The sequence below is a fragment of the Rhinolophus ferrumequinum genome, chromosome 11 (genome assembly GCF_004115265.2).
Source record: "Rhinolophus ferrumequinum isolate MPI-CBG mRhiFer1 chromosome 11, mRhiFer1_v1.p, whole genome shotgun sequence".
Taxonomy (NCBI): Eukaryota; Metazoa; Chordata; class Mammalia; order Chiroptera; family Rhinolophidae; genus Rhinolophus; species Rhinolophus ferrumequinum.
This window is the reverse complement of record NC_046294.1, coordinates 5,143,513-5,162,562: the sequence shown is the minus strand read 5'-3', so window position 1 is coordinate 5,162,562 and position 19,050 is coordinate 5,143,513. Positions and strand designations below refer to the sequence as shown.

Sequence of the window (19,050 nt, the reverse complement as noted above, 5' to 3'; positions counted from 1 at the left end):
GGCATCCCAGAATGGACAGGAGATCTGGTGGCAGAACGCCTGGATCCCAGCCTGAGTTCTTTGTGACCTCGGGCAAATCACCTGCAAAATGAGACCCTTACCCCCCTCAGGAATGTATGTAAAAGTACTCTGTCCCCAGTAAGGGTCTACACAAACTGGTATGTGTAGGTTTGCAGAGACGGCCCCTTATCTTTTCCTACCTGGGAGAAAGGAGTTCAAGGGTATGGAGAATTGATAAGCTAAGAAAAGAGGTCGGTCTGAAATTCTAGAACTTAGCTCCAAGGAAAACTGGAACCAAGCCCAGAGGACGGACCATATTTTATAGTACTTGATGTGTTTCATTGCTTTGTACTTGTTCTCAGGCTTTGTCTGGCTTGCACTGTTTTGCCACAGCCAGACGTAAGCTTCAGAGTAATCTAACACCTAAATAAATGCATGTCGACTGCTCTGATGGATGTAAGAAAATTACCGACAAAGGGAATTACCGTAGGTCTGGAAAACTGCTGGCATTCCATATAAGCAGAAATTGTTTTTTTGGCCTGAACTTGGGTGACCTGTGGCAAGAGGTGCCTCAGCCTTCTGGGACAGCAGCACTCACAGCCACGGTCACGTTGTGGGGAAGGGCCTAGAACGGCTGCCCGGAGCCAGCGGTGGTCCTGGAGGAGACGCCCCTAAGTTAGCACGCGTTCTCATCCCTATGGAGCGTCCACTGCAAAATGTGGAGTCAAAATGCCCAAGTGGCTTCCCTCACAGCAGCCAGTGAGCTCTGTAGGTGGTAAGTCACACAGCAAGTGAAATCCTCTCCTCCGCCTAAAGAATTTCGCATTAAAGAGAAGTTCATGGGAAGGCAATTAGAATTCTTGCTTCTACCTGCAGCTCCTGTAGAAGGGAGGTAAACCACCAGGCCTCGAATCTGCAGTCTACACTGCTCTCCACAATTCTACTTCTCACGGTCCCTGTTGGGGGGTGTGGGTGGGTAGATGGGATGGGTGGGAAGACAAGAGGCAAAAGAATAAAGAAATAAGAGAATGAACTATCGGCTTCCCACCCTTACGCCACGCTGAGGGTGTGTGACCTCCACAAGCTGGCCTCAAAGCAGAGCCACCAGGTGGAGGGGGCCCTGTGGGGGAGGACAGCCCACTCAGGTCCCTCCCGGAAGATCTCTTCTATCCGGAAGCGCCTTTCCTCCAGCCGCTCAGAGAGGAGCTAGGCCACGCCCCACAAGCCTCCAGTGCCCACACAAATCAGAGGGTTTCAGGAGCACTCCTGGAAGAGACTCAGACAATCCCAGCACCATGGGCCCAAGTGGACTGTCTCAAGCCACTGGGTGAGTCTCAAAGGGTAAAACAAATGCAGAAAACGGTCTTATTTCAAATTCTCCCTTCACTCCCACCATTAAAGAGCGTCTTTGCAGAAGTTGGGGTGTGGCTCCCTGTGTGCTGATGACAGAGAGTCTCCTGAGACCTTCAGGAGCTTAAACTGGGAAGCATGAGAAGCCCTGGGGTGGGAGGGGGCAGGGTAGTGACAACAGTCGAACAGGATCCAGGCCAGAGGCCATGAGTGGGCCAATCCTGAGGACTGAGCGAGGAATGGCAAATAGGTAACAGGAGAGGGTGGGGGGGGGGGCCTAACGCCCACCAAGAATGAGGCCTGGCACTGAGGGGTCTGCTCCAGGCTCCCCCTTCGAATGAGGTCAGAATGAAAATCTCGGCCCCAACTCTTTGGAGAAGAGCTACTGGATTACTCAGGAGGACTAGCTGAGTTTATAAAATGGGCATCAGGTCAAAGGCACATCAATGACCCAAACTTCTGCAAGTGATGCCAGTTAGATAATATCAGACAACAGCTTGAACATGTAGGTTTCCACTATGCCTGGCACAAAATGATTGTTGAATGAATATATGAATGAATGGATTCAGAATGAGGCTGGTTTGATCTGAAATAATCAGATTAGCAGAGTCAGAAGGAGCATGTATGTAATGAGGAGCAAGTGAGCTTGTTTTACCACGGACCCAGAGCATACCAGGCATCTAGCTTGGGCATGGGGGAAGAGGAAAGGAGGAGCGGGAAAGCAAGGAGGATGTGTGTTCTCAGACTCTACACGCCAACAAGATAAACCCAACGTGGCTCAGAACACCCCCTGCAGAAAGGTGCCAGGCTATCTGTCGGCAGGGCCATCAGCCCGATCTCAGAACATGGGGCTGGGACAAATGTCGGGGAAACTAAGAAATGGCTAAAACCAGGTGCACACCGTGGCAGTCACCAGGAGGCCTGTCCCCTGGGAACTTGTTTGCAGCTTCAGAACGGGCAAAGGGCCAACTCTTTTCCTGTCAACCCCAAGACTCTCGGAGCCACTCCTCCATCTTCGCAGCACCGCCTCCAAGCAGCCTCACTTCTTTGGCTTCCTTCTTCTACCAAACTCCGACCTCCTCAGGAATGGTGCTGGGCCTGGACTCATATTTCATTTATTCAATGCTGAGAAATACACACATGTGACAGAGGAATTGGGGCCGAGGACAAGATGCCTTACTGGGTCCGTGGCTCGACTGTCCCCGACTGCATCCTGGTAAGACACCCCACTTTCACCAGAACAACCAGGAGTGCGTGTGGCAACAACCATGCTTAAAAAAACCTCAACTCCTAGAAACTCTACGTCTTCAAACCCTTCGGCGGGGTTACCTTTATCTTCACCATAGCTTTAAAGCAGCAGCATTCTAGAGAGGAAATAAAAGCAAAAAGAGAACAGAGGCCATGGATAATTCTGTAAAACCCATGAGACACAAGATTTTCTGAGCAAAGAACCCTACTCCAAGGACCCAGGAATCATGTCAGAATACAAGGACACTAAGGCTTCGGGAAGGACACTAGAACAGAAATGACAAGGACCGAACCTGGAGCGATTCAGAGACACACGCGCGTGAGTCGGCTGTGTTTTGTTTTGTCGGCAGTGGCATGGCCAGGGCACTGCCTCGGCCGGGGGTCAGGGCAGACACGCGTCTGGACCAGAGCTCTACCACCCGTAGCTGGGGGACGTCAGGCAAGGAGTTCACCCGCGGGAGCCTCAGTTTCCTCGGGGTAACCCCTTTTACTTCCAGAAGTGACCACAGTAGAACAGAACAAACATAGCTGCCATTATCATTCTACTGTTGTCGTCTTTTATATAAATTCAGTTCTCAGTGAGGAAAAAGCAGTCAGCAGATACAAACCACCCAAGATTTCTGCTCTCAGGTTCCCCACCCTTTGCAACTCTCGCTGAGAAGTTTAGACCAACAAGGCTCTACACAGAGAAGCTGCCCCCCCGCGACATTATTCACCAAGGGGTTCCTTCCCTAACCCGCAGCTCAGTCAAACAGGAAAAGAAGACCCACCAGCTTCCTAATTACAATTCCCCTGGGCCTGTGAATGAGCTTGGGGTCCCTTTGTCTGCAGCAAGCCCACCTGGCATCTACAATCCCAGAACAGACTTTCTGAAGAAGTACAGGGATTTCAGACAGTGTTAATTTAAATCAGCGGGGAGAGGATGGGAAATAAGCTTTGAAACTTGAAAGCTCAATGAACAGAATAAGATGGACAAAGAGGTCGCTGTAAATAGATGTACTTTCATTCAACAAATAACGGCCGCATCCTGAGATTCACACAGTGAGCCACTGGCCGCGCCACCACTGAGAAGGCCTCTTAGTTTCACTCCAGGTCCTGGGCTCTACCCTGACTCTGATGAACTGTCTTGCCCAAGTTTGCTGTTAGCTAAAAAGGGGGTTTCGGGCGAAGATGCGGAGAGCATGAGAGCATCCTCATTCCTGGAAAATAGCTCCCGAGGCAAAAAGCAAGGCACAGCTCAATAACATTATAAACAGGGAATAGTCTGTCACTGCTGCCACATCGTACCTCGAGGTTGCTGAGCCCTGAGCCCAGAGGGAAAGGGGACCGGCAAGAAGGGAGGCTGTGCACAGCTCTGCCGCACACAAGGGAAAGGGAGAAAGAAGTCTTAGAAGTCCACTGCTGCCTTTCCACAAAAGAGCTGCCACGGGTGAGCGTTTTAAATGAATCACAGAAGCACACAGCTCTGGGATTCAGAAAAAAATCACACGACAGAAAAAGTAGGAGAGAATAAAGTTAGGAATTAAGGGCGTGGATTTGGCAGAACAAATGGCAAACACTCTATTCTTCCTTCTTATTTGCAAATAAGAGAGACATGATCTTCGGACAAGAGGACATGGCTTCCCAGGCATCTCAGAGAAGGTATCTAAGAAGCTATTTGGAAGGAGATGATGAAAGCCAAGCAAACTCAAGACGCAGAGAAGTTAATGAAAAGAAGGACAGGGCAGACAGATTAAAAAAAATAATACAAACAGAAGCAGCTCCTTTGCAGATATGGGATTGTTCAGAGGCCTCTAAAAGCTAAAGGTCACAGTCCAGGCAAGACCCCCTATCGTAACCTCTTCAAATCAGTAGATATTACCTTTGTGATCAGAAAACATAGGCAAGCTATCTTCTATCTGGAAGAAATATATACACGGCTTACAAATGGAAAATGTAGAGCTCTTATTGAATGGCACGTAATTTAAGGGATACTATCTTTTTTGAAACAATAGGTATTTATAGCTAAGTTGCAATTGTCCACACTAATGAAATGGGAATAGCCAGAACAGGTAACTCAATAGATGAATATTGGTAGAGTACTTCTTAAGTGCCTGGCGTAACATAGGGAGTATAATTGTTTAAAACTGTATCATATCATGGTAAATTGATACAACCACAGGTACATGACCAATTAGAATTGTTTGGCACATGGGCCCAATAATGCACATACTCTGCTCACAAATACATACAAAATGTATAGGTGACAAATAGGAGAAATAAGTCTAATGTGCTATGAGTAAGCTTTTGGTTTGATACTTCAATTTTTTTTTCTTTCAGTTTTTTCCATCATTTTAACTTTTTCTTTTTTTAGGGAGGGTGCAGCTCACAGTGACCCACGTGGGGATCGAACCAGCAACGTTGGTGTTATTAGCACCACGCTCTAACCAACTGAGCTAACTGGCCACCCTATTTTAACCATTTTAAAGCACACAATTCAATGGTTTTTAGTATATTTAAAATGTTGTGCAAATATCATCACTATCTAACTCTAGAACATTTTTCAAATACCCCAAAAAGAAACTCAGTACCATTAACAGTCAACCCCATTTCCTCCTCCCTGCAGCCCCTGGCAACCACCAACCTACCTTCTGTCTCTATGAATTTGCCTATTCTGGACATTTCCTATAAAGTTCAGATAATAAAGAAAATACAAGAAAGCCTTTTGTGACTGACTTCCTTCACTTAGCATGTTTCAAGGTTTGTCCATATTGTCACGTGTGTCAGTGCTTCATTCCTTTTTATGGCTGCATAAAATCCCATTGTATGGATGGAACACAGTTTGCTTCTCCATCCATTGGTTGATAAACCTTTGGGTTGTTTCCACTTTGGGGCTGTTATGAACGATGCTGCTATGAACATTCATGCATATGTGATGTTTTAAATATATAACTTTTAACCATTCAGTCTGGTCTCCCTCGTTATGCTTTAATTAGTCAGGGACTTGAACCCAACAGTCTGACACCAGAGCTCAAGTCCCAGTCACACCATCGCACTCCTCTTTTTCATTCTCTGCTGTGGACGGCGCACAGCAGCCCTGAAATGTGCTAGACGGCAGGTGGAAGCAGCAGAAATTGAAAGGTCATTGTTAACAATTTACATACATGAAGCACTGGCTGCATGGACAGAAAACCACCTGGTTGTTTGCACCCCTTCCTGTCCCCACAATGCAATGGGAGGAGATTACAGAAAATCTGGGCAACTCCACAGGCTGACCTTTTGGGTCCTTTAGTGAAACAGGGCTGCTGTTCTCCACGCTGTGCATCCACACCGCTGTGAAGCTAAATGAGACAAGGGGGATGGCAGGTGGGCAAGCACTTAGCCCCCGACACATAACAAGCTGTTAGTAAAGGTTCATTTGTTCAGGCAATAAAGAATATACACAAAAGGAAATGAGAAAGTAATTTAAACATTCCATTACAAAAAATCAGCTAAACACAAAAGAAAACAATGATGCAGTAAATGAGGGACACAAAAACTATAAGGCAGACAGAAAACAAAAAGCACAATAACAGAAGTTCTTCCTTATTAGTAATCACTTTAAATGCAAATAGATTCAACTTTCCAATCAGAAGACAGAGATTTGCAGAATGGATAAAAACAGACAATCCAACTAAATAAGACTCACTTGAGATCCACAGACACAAACAGGTAGAAAATGACAGGCTGGGAAGAGTTATCCCATGCAAACAGTATCCAAAGGAGAGCAGGAGTGGCCATACCGGTACTAATATCAGACAAAATAGACTTTAAATCAAAAGTTACAAGAAACAAAGAATGACATTATATATTAATGAAAGGTTCAATACAAGAAGAAAATATACAAGAAAATATAACAATTGTAAATATTTATATACCTAATGACAGCCCATCAGAATATATGAAGCAGGCCGCTTGAGCCTTGCCTGTGCTTGGGGCCTGCTCCACACTCTTTGGAGTGCACTTTCTCTCCTAATAATGGCCCTTGAGCCACTGCTTTCTGCTCGGAGCCCGCTTCTATTTCTTTGAAGTGTACTTTTTCTTCTAATAAACTGCTTTTTCACCACTTTACCTCGGTATCTCATGGAATTCTTTGCTCAAGACACCAAGAACCTGGACACCACGCCGAGGAGGGCCCACTCTCCAGTAACATATTTTGGCGAGCCAGCCAGGAGACCAACACGGGAAATACGCCATCACCTTCAATCCTGTCGGACTCACCACTCAGCTGCATCTTTAACCACTGGGACAAATTTGATCCCGATAATTTAAAGAAAAAGTGCCTTCTCTTTTTTTGTAATGTGGCTTGACCTCAATTAAAAAAAAATAATAAAAAAAAAATATATATATATATACACACACACACACACACACATACATAAAAAAATGTATATATATATATATATATACATGAAACAAAAACTGACAAAATTGAAGGGAGAGATAGTTGTACAACAATAGTCAGGAGACTTCAATAGCCCACTCACAATAATGGGTAGCACAGTCAGAGAGAAGAAAAGGAAGCAAATAGAGGACATACACAACACCATAAACCAACTAGATCTTATAGACACACACAGAACACTACACCTAACAACAGAATACACATTCTTGTCTAGTGCAAATGGGATATTTTACAGAATAGACCATGTTAGGCCACAAATTAATTCTCAACAGACTTAAAAAGAGATATATCATACAAAGTATCTTCTCTGTGGGTCCCGCCTAGTGGCTCAGGCAGTTGGAGCTCCGTGCTCCTAATGCCAAAGGCTGCCAGTTCGATTCCCACATGGGCCAGTGCCAGATGGCTCAGCTGGTTGGAGTGTGGGCTCTCAACCACAGGGTTGCCGGTTCGACTCCTCGACTCCCGCAAGGGATGGTGGGCTGTGCCCCTTCAACTAACAATGGCAACTGGACCTGGAGCTGAGCTGCACCTTTCACAACTAAGACTGAAAGGACAACAACTTGACTTGGAAAAAGTCCTGGAAGTATACACTGTTTCCCAATAAAGTCCTGTTCCCCTTCCCCAATAATTAAAAAAAAAATCTTAAAAAAAAAAAGTATCTTCTCTGACAACAATATAAAGTTAGAAATTAGTAACAAAAGGAAAACCAGAAAAGTCATAAATTTGTGGACATTAACACATTTTTAAATAACCAATTGATCAAAGAAGAAATCACAGGGAAATAAGAAAATACTTAAGAGATGAATGAAAAAAAAACCACAACATTCCAAAACTTATAGGGCACAGTGAAAGCAGTGCTAAAGGAAAATTTATAACTTTAAATGCTTACATTAAGAAGAAAAAAAAGAACGATCTCATATCAACAACCTAACATTACAACTTAAGGAACTAGTAAAAGCAGAACAAACTAATCCCAAAGCCAGCAGAAAAAAAAAAGGAAGTAATAAAAACTAACAGCAGAGATAAATAGAAAAAAATAGAGAAAAATCAATGAAACCAAAAGTTTGACTTAGAAAAGATGAACAAAATTAACAAACCTACAGCTAGATGGACTAAGAGAAAAAGATTCAAATAACTAAAATCAGAATTGCAACTGGGGACACTACTAACGATTCTACAGAAATAAAAAGGATTATAAGAGATAACTGTGCACTATTACACACCAATAAATTGGATGACCTAGATTAAATGGTCAAATTCCTAAAAACACAAAACTTACCAAGACTAAACCATGAAGAAATAGAAAATCTGAACAGACCTGTAACTACTGAAGAAAGTAAATCAGTAATCAAAAATCTCCGCCCCCAAAAAATAAAAAAGCCCTGGACCTGATGGCTTCACAGCTGAATTCTGTCAAACATTTAAAGAAGACCTAGTACCAATCCTTCTCAAATTTTTCCCAAAAATTGAAGAAGAGGAAAGCCTTCATAAGTCCTTCTATGAGGCCAAGCACTACCCTTGATATCAAAGCCAAAACCACTACAAGACTACAGATCAATATCCCTTATGAACATTGACCCAAAAATCCTTAAAAAAATAATTACCATCAAACAGAATTTGGTAGCATTTAAAGGGATTATACACCATGACCTATTGGGATTTATTCCTAGAATGCAAGGATAGTTCAACGTATGAAAACAGATCAGTGTAATACACCCCATCAACAAAATGAAGGGAAAAAATACCACAAGAGAACCTCAATTGATGCAGAATAAGCATTAACAAAATTCAACACACTTTCACGATAAAAACACTCAACAAATACTATTATTAATAGAAGGAAACTACCTCCACATAATAAAAGCTATATAGGAAAAACCCACAGTAAACATCATACTCACTGGTGAAAGACTGAAAGCTTTGCCTCTAAGATCAGAAACAAGGCAAGTATGCCTGCTTTCACCACTTCTGTTCACATAGTACTGGAAGATCTAGCCAGAGCAATTAAGTAAGAAAAAGAAATCAAAAGCATCCAAACTGGAAAGGAAGAAGAAAAATTATCTCTGTTTGCAGATAATATGACCTTATATGTAGAAAACCTGAAAGGTTCCACAAAAAGCTGTTAAAACTAATAAATGAATTCAGCAAAGTAGCAGGATGAAAAGTCAACACACAACAATCAATTGCATTTCTTTACCCCACCTTCTCCTGCCTCCTGCCCCCCACTCCAGTTCAAGCTGTTGTTTCTCAATCTAGTTGTGTAGGACACAAATCCCGGGCCCATGCTGGTATTATGAGCCTTGCGCTCCCCCGGCTGAGGCAGTGGGTCGCCAGTCGTTGGTCGGCCGCTCCCAGCAGCTCACGGCAGCTCTCGCCGGCTGCCGGCCGCTCACGCCAGCACACAGTAGCCCACGGCAGCACACAGCAGCCCATGGCAGCACAGAGGAGCTCACGGCAGCTCACACCAACCTCCAGCAGCTCACGCCAACCTCCGGCTGCTCACGGCAGCCCAGCTCCAGGGAGAGCCGTTGTTCACAATCTTAGCTGTAGAGGACGCAGCTCACGGGCCAATGTGGGAATCGAACTGCCGACCTTGGCATTAGGAGCACGGACCTCCAACCAACCTGAGTCACCTGGCCGGTGCAATTGCATTTCTATACATAAACAATGAACAACATGAAAAGAAAATTACAAAAACAATTCCATTTGTAATAGCATCAAAAAGAATAAAATACTTGGGAATTAACCAAGGAGGGGAAAGACTTGTACAATGAAAACTACAAAACACTGCTGAAAGAAATTAAGACATAAATAAATGGAAACACATCCCATGTTCATGGATTAGAATGTCAATACTATTCAACGCAATCTTACAGATTTAATGCAATCCCCATCAACATCCTAATGACTTCTTTTTGGCAGAAATAGAAACACCTACCTTAAAATGTATATGCAACTTCAAGGGACCTCAATAGCCAAGGCAATCTTGACAAAGAACAACAAAACTGCAGAAGTCACACCTCCTGATTTCAAAACCTACCAAAAAACTACAGTCATCAAAACAGGGTGGTACTGGCATAAAGACAGACATATAGACCAATACAACAGTGAGCCCAGAGGAAAACTCACCATGGTCAAATGATTTGTGACAAAGATGCCAAGACCATTCAGTGGGGAACGGACAATCTTTTCAACAAATACTGCTGAGAAAAATGGATGTCAACATGCAAAAGAATGAAGTTGGACCCTTACCTAACACCATATATAAAAATTAACTCAAAATGGATCAAGTACCTAAATGTAAGGCTTAAAACAATAAAATTCTTATAAGAAAATACAGGAAAAAAGCTTCACAACATTGGCCTTGGAAATGATTTTTGGATATGACACCAAAAGCACAGGCAACAACAACAAAAAATAGACAAATTGGATTTCATGAAAATCAAAAAATTTTGTGCAATAAAAGACATTATCCAGGGGTGGCCGGTTAGTTCAGTTGGTTAGAGCGCAGTGCTCCTAACAACAAGATTGCCAGTTAGATCCCCACATGGGCCACTCTGAGCTGCACCCTCCGCAACTAGATTGAAACAACTACTTGACTTGGAGCTGACGGGTCCTGGAAAAACATACTTAAATAAATAAAAGTTGGAAAAAAAAAAAAAGAAGACAGTATTCACAGAGTAAAATGGCAACCCACAGAATGGGAGAAACTATTTGCAAATCATATCTGATAAGGGATTGACATCCAGAATACATAGAGAACTCCTAAAACCCAAACAACAAACCAATTCAGAAATGGGCAAAGGACTTGAATACACATTTCTTCAAATAAGATACATGAATAGCCAATAAGCACATGAAAAGAAAGTATAATGGTGGTTGTCAGGGACTGGGGGAGGGCAGAATGGAAGTTACTGTTGAATGAGGACCGAGTTTCAGTTTTACAAGATGAAAGATTTACAGGAATGGATGGTGGTGATGGTTGGACAACAATGTGAATGTATTTAATACACTTAAAAATTGTAAATTTGCAAATTTGATGTTATGTGTATTTTACCACAATGAAAAAAAAGGAAAATTAAATTAAAATAAGGAGCTCTTTTTGGTATCCACACTACAGAAGGGCAATATTAAAAGTTTTTTTAAAAAAAAACACAGAAACAAACAAGAATCAGGCCAGCCTGAAATGAACACCTACCAAGATCAATTTGGCAGTGGCAGAATAACAATGGGGTATTCACAGAGCCTCCTCAGGAATGCGAAAAATGTAGGAATTATGAGCAATTTCAGAGATCAAAAGGGCAAAATATTTGGAAAAAGAGCTATGCGCAAGTAGGAATCTGCAACCGAAGATAAGGGGGAAAGGGGACCAGAGTCTGAAATAGAATATCTTTTAAATCCCTTAAGACACATACTAATAATTGCCTGTGTGCTACTCCTGATCTCAAAAGCAAGCCTATCCATATAGTGAATGCCAGAGTGGACCTAGCCCCTGGGAAGACCTACTTGGTACAGATGAGCCAAGCACAGGTCTTTAAAACCAGAAGAGGCAGACCCCAGGGATTCTATCTTCCATTACAAATTCACCAAGTGACCTTCTACTGTATTTCCCTGAAAATAAGACCTAACCAGAAAATAAGCCCTAGCATGATTTTTCAGGATGCTCATAATATAAGTCCTACCCCCAAAATAAGCCCCAGTTAAGATCGTCAGCCAGACGGACGCATTTAGTACGTCCATTGCAACACACGATGGATGTACTAAATTATAAAATAATATTAATATATAATTAAGTATACATAAATAATATTATTGACATTAATACTTAAAATAAATAATATAAATTATAATTAAGTACTTGTAAATACCCAAGCGGGCCTTTGGACAAGAGGTAAACGCCTATGTAAACAGATGAACTGGAGACTTATTGCCGAATGACCAATCGGAGTACAGACACAACGCACGAATAACGTGCGAACTTGATACGAACAGACAGGGTTTTGTCTAATATGAATTTTCATAATTCAATACGTTGTGTGTTGTAACAGACGTCCTTAATGCACTCATGTGAAATAAAGAAACATTTTCTGAATTTTGGTGCCTGCAATTTTTCGTCACTTTTGTTTGGACCATCATCCTTAACTGTCATTTTTGTGCCACTCCTGTCTCATAAGTCTTCAATTAACATTTGATTTAATGGTCAATTTTAAGGGAACAATATTTTGACCCCTAGACAAGATGAGTGCAAAAACATAGAGCTATTCCGTCGACTACAAGAAAGCAATCGTAGAGGATTCCTGGGGCAAGAATCTTACGTCTTTCTACAAAGAGAAGTTGGATCTCCGAATGGTTCAAAAATGGCGAGCAGAGTACAATAACCTCAGTCAACAAGTGGACAACAGAAATGCTAAAAAGCACAAGTGTGGATCGGGTCAGCAACCATCATTTCCTGAGCTGGAAGACATCATCTGTGGATGGATTGCTGACAGGAGAGCAAAGGCTTTGGTTGTGTACGGGGCTGATAGTCAAGCATTTGCCCTCGCAGTGTGGCACCACAGTTAGAAATATCCCCAGAAGAATTCAAAGCATCACAACACTGGCTGGACAGCTTCCTTCAGCGATATGAACTGTCTCAAAGATCGACAACACTGTTCAAGCTGGAAGATACTGAAGTTATTAAATGTGCACTTGCATTCAAGTCCTTTGTTGATGGCATCGACTTTTCTAAATACCAGCTCTCCAACATGATTGCTGTGGATGAAACTGCAGTGTTTATGGGCCAAGGATCTCAAATGACAGTTGATCAGAGGGGTGCCTCGTCAGTCTACATTCCCTCCACTGGTTACGAAAGTGCACGTGTTACCTGTATTTTGGCAATTCGTCTGGATGGAAAGAAAGCCCCACCTCTAATCATCACTAAGGGCAAGAAAGATAAGGTTGAATGTGTTTCAGGCATTATGTTCTTGAAACCGAAAAAGCCCGGTGCACATAAGCAGTTATAAGGAAATGGTTTGATTTAATGCTGCCATTTGTTTTGCGAGGTGGTCAAAAAGGTCTGCTAGTCTGGGATTCAGCCGGCACTCACCGCGCTAAAGACATGAAGAACTTCCTTGCAGAGAGAAGACTAGATCAAATAATGATTCCCGCAGGAATGACTGCCTGTCTCCAGACTCTCGATATTGCAATAAACAAGCCATTCAAGGGCCATTAGCACATGTAAATCAATGACTGCATTGAAAATAGAATGGAGAGAAATCAGCGTGGAAACTTTGTGAAGCCTCACCTGCAAGAGGTTGTGACTTGAGTGAAGAATTCCTAGGATGAAATCACTGACAGCTGTGTTGCCAGTGCGCTACGAGCAGGCTACATGGACAAGAAGTGCTCATTTAAGGAGATCTCTATTGCTTGACAGGAGAGATTGGGGCCAGAGTTTGTACAGGAAATGGAGTCACAAGAAATTCAAGCCAGAATTCGGGTTTTGGAAAGTTATGACGATATTCCAGAAGAAGATGACATGACTGTATTTGAATAAATGTAGATTTTTGTACATGAATAAATGTAGATTGCTGTATATGAAAATATACGACATCCCCTGAAAATAAACCTGAATATACCTTTTGGAGCAAAAATAATATGAGACCCAGTCTTACCTTCAGGGAAATACGGTATGCTAGGCTCGCTGATCTGTGACAAAAATCTCAAAGGGGCAGTGGCTGAAGTGTCCTTCTGGGGCCACACATCTGCTAGGAATGGCTGTATCTGTCCTCCGCCCCAGAAATGCCCTTCATCAGCCCCCCAGGGGGGACATGCCGGAGAAGACAGCCAGGAGGAAAAAGGAAACTGACTCAGAGTGGTAGAAACAAGAGAGGCCAGACTCAGACCGTTTCTTAGAATGCACGCCAGCCCCTATGTCATGCCGGGACTCAGCTCCCGCTCCCCGCACAAGAACGCAGGATATGGTGAGGCCAAAAAGGAACACCCACGGAGCCACAGATAGGGGAGTCATACCACTATATTCTCGATGGCGCTGTTCGAGACACAAAAACAAACATCCGCCAGTACCCCAACAAGGGATTTTCCTGCACCCCAGTCTCACTGGAGACCGGGTGAGACACAGGAAGTAGGATCCACACAATCCGCAATTCGCCATCTACGCTCGCTAGCCGCAATCCACAGTCCGCTTCTCTGCCAACCCACCAACCCACTTGCTAACTGCAATCCGCCCCTGCTAGCCCAGCCACGGCAGTTATATCAGTGGCTAATGGCTAACTGGTTACTAGCCATTAGTAAATGGCTAACTAGCTGATGGTCAACTAGTCACAGCTGATGGCCATCTACTACCCAAGCCAGCACCGTTCCACGTGAGGCCGAGAGCCTGGAAACGGCTCTCTGGGACTCTGTCCCCACAGCCTAACTTGTAACTTCGGTCTCAACGTACTTCCCCTTGTCAGGATGTGCCCCACCTGTCTATGCTGACCAAATGCCATTCCAAAGTCCTAACTCATGAACCACGAAAACCAAGTAGTTGGGAGAAAAACAGAAACCAGTTTAAATTCATATTCTGAATATGCTAGGAGAACCCCTCCAAAAGGCCTCCCTCACCATGCACCTAAAAATGTAACAACAAAAAAACCCTCTCAAATCTAATAGCCACAAATACATGGTTTTGCTCAATGTTAAGCAGAAAAACATTAACAGCCGAAAGTTTTTCTGAAAGAAAGGGTTTCTTGAGCCACATGCTAGCCAGGAAAGGACCACGTGCCGTCTGACTCAGCAGCAGCTGGGGTAGGTGGGGAAGACAACACGTCTGCAGTCCTGGGGTTGACAGGGCTGTTTTATTATGTTTTTTATTATGTTTTGGGGAAGAACGATGTAAGTTGTTGTGAAAGAATTTACACTGGCTGCAAGGAGGGTGGGTAGGTAAAGCGAGGCAAGTTCTAGGACAGGTGCCCAGTCCGTAAGGAAGAAATATTTACTACTTTTGACTGGTTGTGGGCAACACATGACAAAGTTCATGCCTAAGCAGGTTGTGCAGTGGCGTCTGGTGGCCACCTAGAAGCTCCAACAGACATTCAGGAATGTGAGCCGTCTTTTGTTAGACGGCCCACAGCTATAATATTAACTGGTTAATTACTCTCCTCTCTTTCTCTCCCTCTCCACCCCACTGGAGTTTAATTGAGGACATCTCAGAATTTTTTTCTTGTCCTCAGAGTAAATCCCCATGCAGGCAGGCAGTTTCAGCTTCCACCTACGTTGTGCTGGAAGTAAAGGGAAAGACAAGCACCCAGAAGGGGTTTCCCTCGTGAGTAGCCCTTCCAGCCTGGCCTGAGCAAGCAGCAGGAGGCCCTGGCTGGCTCACTGTGCAGATGACACGCTATTCTCTCCCAGAAACTGTCAGCGGCTCCTGTCCCGAAGATCAGGAGAAACGAGAAAGCCCTGAGAGGCAACAGGTGGGGAGAATCAGTTTGGACTCTGCTGGACCTCTCCTCTGGATAACGTTTCTCCGGGTAAGTTCTCAGGACTAATTGCTCTGGTCGCAAGCAAACTCAATTTTCTCAGGAAATTCTGAGGTGGGCTCAGTAGCCGGTCTGTAAGGTGGCACCCTATCCCAATTCCCTATTTCCAGGCCTCTCCCCTTTTCCCACGCCCGGACTCAGTCCTGGGTCAGCTACCTTCAGCTAAATGAATGGGGCTGCTTTTCCAGCTCTGCATTTCAGGATGGAGGCAGTGCCACAAATGAGAGCTCCCTAAGTCCTCTAACTTCCGCTTCGCTCCATGACTTTTCTTCCGTAACAGGTTGTTTCTGCTTCTTCCTTCCCATGGCCACTGCTCCCCAGTCCATGCGCGTAGCAATGATGGATGTCTGAGCTTCAACAGCTGCCTGCCAGAGCTAGGCCCCCACTCTGACCTCCTCACTCCCATTCCAGGGCGGCCGGCCCACTCCTCCAGAAGAGGTTTTCAAAAGCCCATTTGCCTGTGGGTGGTCACCGGCTCAAGCATCTCAGAAACTTCGCATTGTCTCAAATCACGACTCGCAGCCGGACTCTCATAGAATCAATCCCACCAGCCCTCGCGGTCACTTCTCCCGAACAGCATCCATTCTTTCTATGCGGTTTCCTAAGCCCCAGGGTCCTATGGGCTCAGCAGTGAACAAAGCAGACGCAAATCTCCACCCTCGTGGAGCTGCCGTCCCCTTCCTCCATCAGTGAGGCTGGGGCATCGCCCTGTACCCAATGCCCGGCTTTTCTCATCCCCATGAGTTGCTCCAGTGCCACTGCCTGGGCATCGTCCCCTCTTCACCAACCCAAATATGACACCTCATTCAAGGGCCAGCTCTCCAAGAAGTCCCTCCCGAGTAGCCACCCTCCTGACAGACCCAGTCTTCTCAGCTTGCAGGCCCTTGGACTCACGTGTTCTACTCTCCACGAGTCCCCCTGGAACTGTTCTCCACCTGTACCAGTAACGCAGCCAACATCAGGATGTGCCCACTGGGTGTGGGTCTACATAAGTTATTCCATTTAATCCCCCAACAGCCCAGTGAGGAAGGTCTTAGTGCCCATATTTTATAGATGAGGAAATCAAGGCCTAAAAGGGCTAAGGAACTTGCCAGGAGAGACAGGGCTGGTAAAGGGCTAAGGCTGAATGAACTCCACGCCTGACCCCTGACTCCAGAGCCCTGCTTTTAGCCACTTCCCTGGTAATTCTCTGCATTCATTTTCACATTTAGCACTTTACCTGACACTCAGTAAACGGCAGTTATGACTGTTCCTTATTAACTAGTCACTACTTGAGCATGTATTTTGCCCCAGTACACACACTCTTTCTCTCTCCAACCACAGGATAAGCATCCGAAGGCAAGAGCCACGTGGTCAAACCTCTTGTAGCCTTACAGTAAAGAGCTGTGCCTGCCACAGGTGCTCAGGAAATGCTTGAGAACAATTTCTTGGAATACTGCACAGTACTAACTTTTGCCCTTCTTATACCATTCAGTCAGTTGAGAAAACTCAGGATTAGATCATGGGGAATTTATTCTGCCAAATGGTAAAATTGCTTTTCAAGACAATCACAGGTAAAAAGGAATGGAAAGATGGCCAGGGAAACAAAAACACAAAAGGGCTGCTTTGCAACCAGCTGGAACGGGATAGTCAAAAGCCGTAAAGGTTGAGGAAAGTCTTCAGGGCTTGCTGAAATGGCCTCAGGCAACCTGGCAGGAGGAGAACCACAAGCCCAAGCGACAATAAATGGCTCTAGTGAGAGAGATGCAAAATACCCATCAAGAGATTTACTTAAGTAGGAAAGACAGTTTCAGGTTGGGCTTTTCAGCCCTCTGCAGAGTGACACCGCCACATGACATTCTAATATCCTGTGGAACAGGAAGCACCCGAGGCCAGAAAACAGGATGGTTGTGTGCAAAGACTGGCTCTGCCTCTTACTGGTGGAGCCGGGTGAGTCACCAAACCCATTAGAACCTCTGGTCCGGCATCCATCAATACTGAAACCATGAGCTGGGCCTGTGCCAATAAGAACTGTCCCACGAAATGGTGAAACTATAAAGTACTATACACACATGGATGAAAAAGGGGTTCTTTAACAAAACTGACAAGTCCAGGGATGGAAAGTAACGTCACAGGGTGAGTTGGTCATAAATTCCCAACTGGGCAGGTCATGGTGGGTAGTCACGCTCCAGGTCTGTAACTTCTTTAGTAGAAGGTTTATCTTTGCCTGAAGCCAGCCCTGTCCATCCTCTCATGCATCTAGGTTAACACACCTTCGAAATGCCAGGATAATTCTCTTTTCCAGACTCCTTGGAGGCATAACCTCCCTCAAGGGAGCACATAATCTTGTTAACTATCCTGTAATCCAATCCCCATCTTGCTTTCTCCCACTTTCATGAAATCTTCCTTCCTTAATTCCAAATGCATAAAAGAAGCTGCAAACTGTCATTCTAGGAAACATTTTTCTCAGTCTGTTGAGATCTCACTTCCAGGCGTATCTTCTGTTTGTGTCAAATAAATAGACCCTCATAAAAATTTTCTATAGGTTTCGACGTTCTTACGTCAACATACACGTAAGGAATATTACCAACAGAACATCAGCAGTTGGCTCCATCGTTAGAGATTAGACCTCAATATCTGTTGAAACCTTGATGGTTCATGGGCAAGGGAGAGGCTGCCATTATCAGGTTATGGCAGTTGCCCTATTTTTCTAGAGGTAAAGGTTGAATTCACCTTTGGGAGCAAAATGTTCCCCCCCCCCCCCGTATTGTAATTTCATTCTGCTATTGCCAAATATTCAGTAAAATTTTGTGAAATGTCTGGTGATATGTTTAAAAGCTGAATTTCCAGAAGTTATGAAACAGGTCTGTTTGCATGTTTAAGGCAAAATGGTATGAGGGAGAACTAGGTGACAAGCAGAAGAGTATGGATAGACAACAGCTGGCCAAGGAAATAAGCAACCCAGGTAGAATTTATTCATCTAACAAATATTTTTTTGAGCCCATACTATGTTCCAGCCTTGGTAGAACAAATAATAATGTTTCTTAGCTATTTCTAGAAATACTTGGGGAGAGGAACTTGGTAAAGCCACACTTCCTACAGGTCAAGTATGAAAGAAGCTTGAGTAATTGTTATTTGGGGACAAAAGTGACATGTTAACCCTGAAGCTGGAAGAAATCAGAGGCACCTAAGGACTCAAAGGTCAAATATAGTTGAAGGTTTCATATGGCATCTATGATTTTCATCCCCCAGCCTTCTGGCCTCCATAGTTCACAAGGAGAAATGAGCTCTTAATCTTATCAAAGATCCCTTGTACGTATGAGTTGCTTGTTTCTTGCTGCTTCAAGATTTTCTTTGATTAGGCTATGTCTCGGTATGGATCTCTTTATCTTACTTGGAGTTCACTGAGCTACTTGGGTACATAAATTACTGTTTTTTCATCAACCCTAGGACATTTTTGGCCATTATTTCTTCAAATATTTGTTCTGCTCCTTTGTGTCCTCTCCTTCTACCATGTTTTCCCCAAAATAAGAC

The 19,050-nt window shown here is 44.1% G+C and overlaps 1 protein-coding gene across 4 annotated transcripts in view; it reads right to left on the bottom strand.

Moving 5' to 3' along the window:
* PC (pyruvate carboxylase) overlaps nt 1-19,050 on the bottom strand; it is a 92,917-nt gene that overhangs the window by 62,686 nt on the left and 11,181 nt on the right. The window contains exon 1 of one of the 4 annotated variants that reach the window (XM_033121619.1): nt 871-892. The exons of the other annotated variants lie outside the window; for them this stretch is intronic. The gene's annotated coding sequence lies outside the window, so the exon portion shown is untranslated. Of the gene's footprint in view, nt 1-870; nt 893-19,050 lie in introns of those variants that run through there. 4 annotated transcript variants of the gene reach the window in all.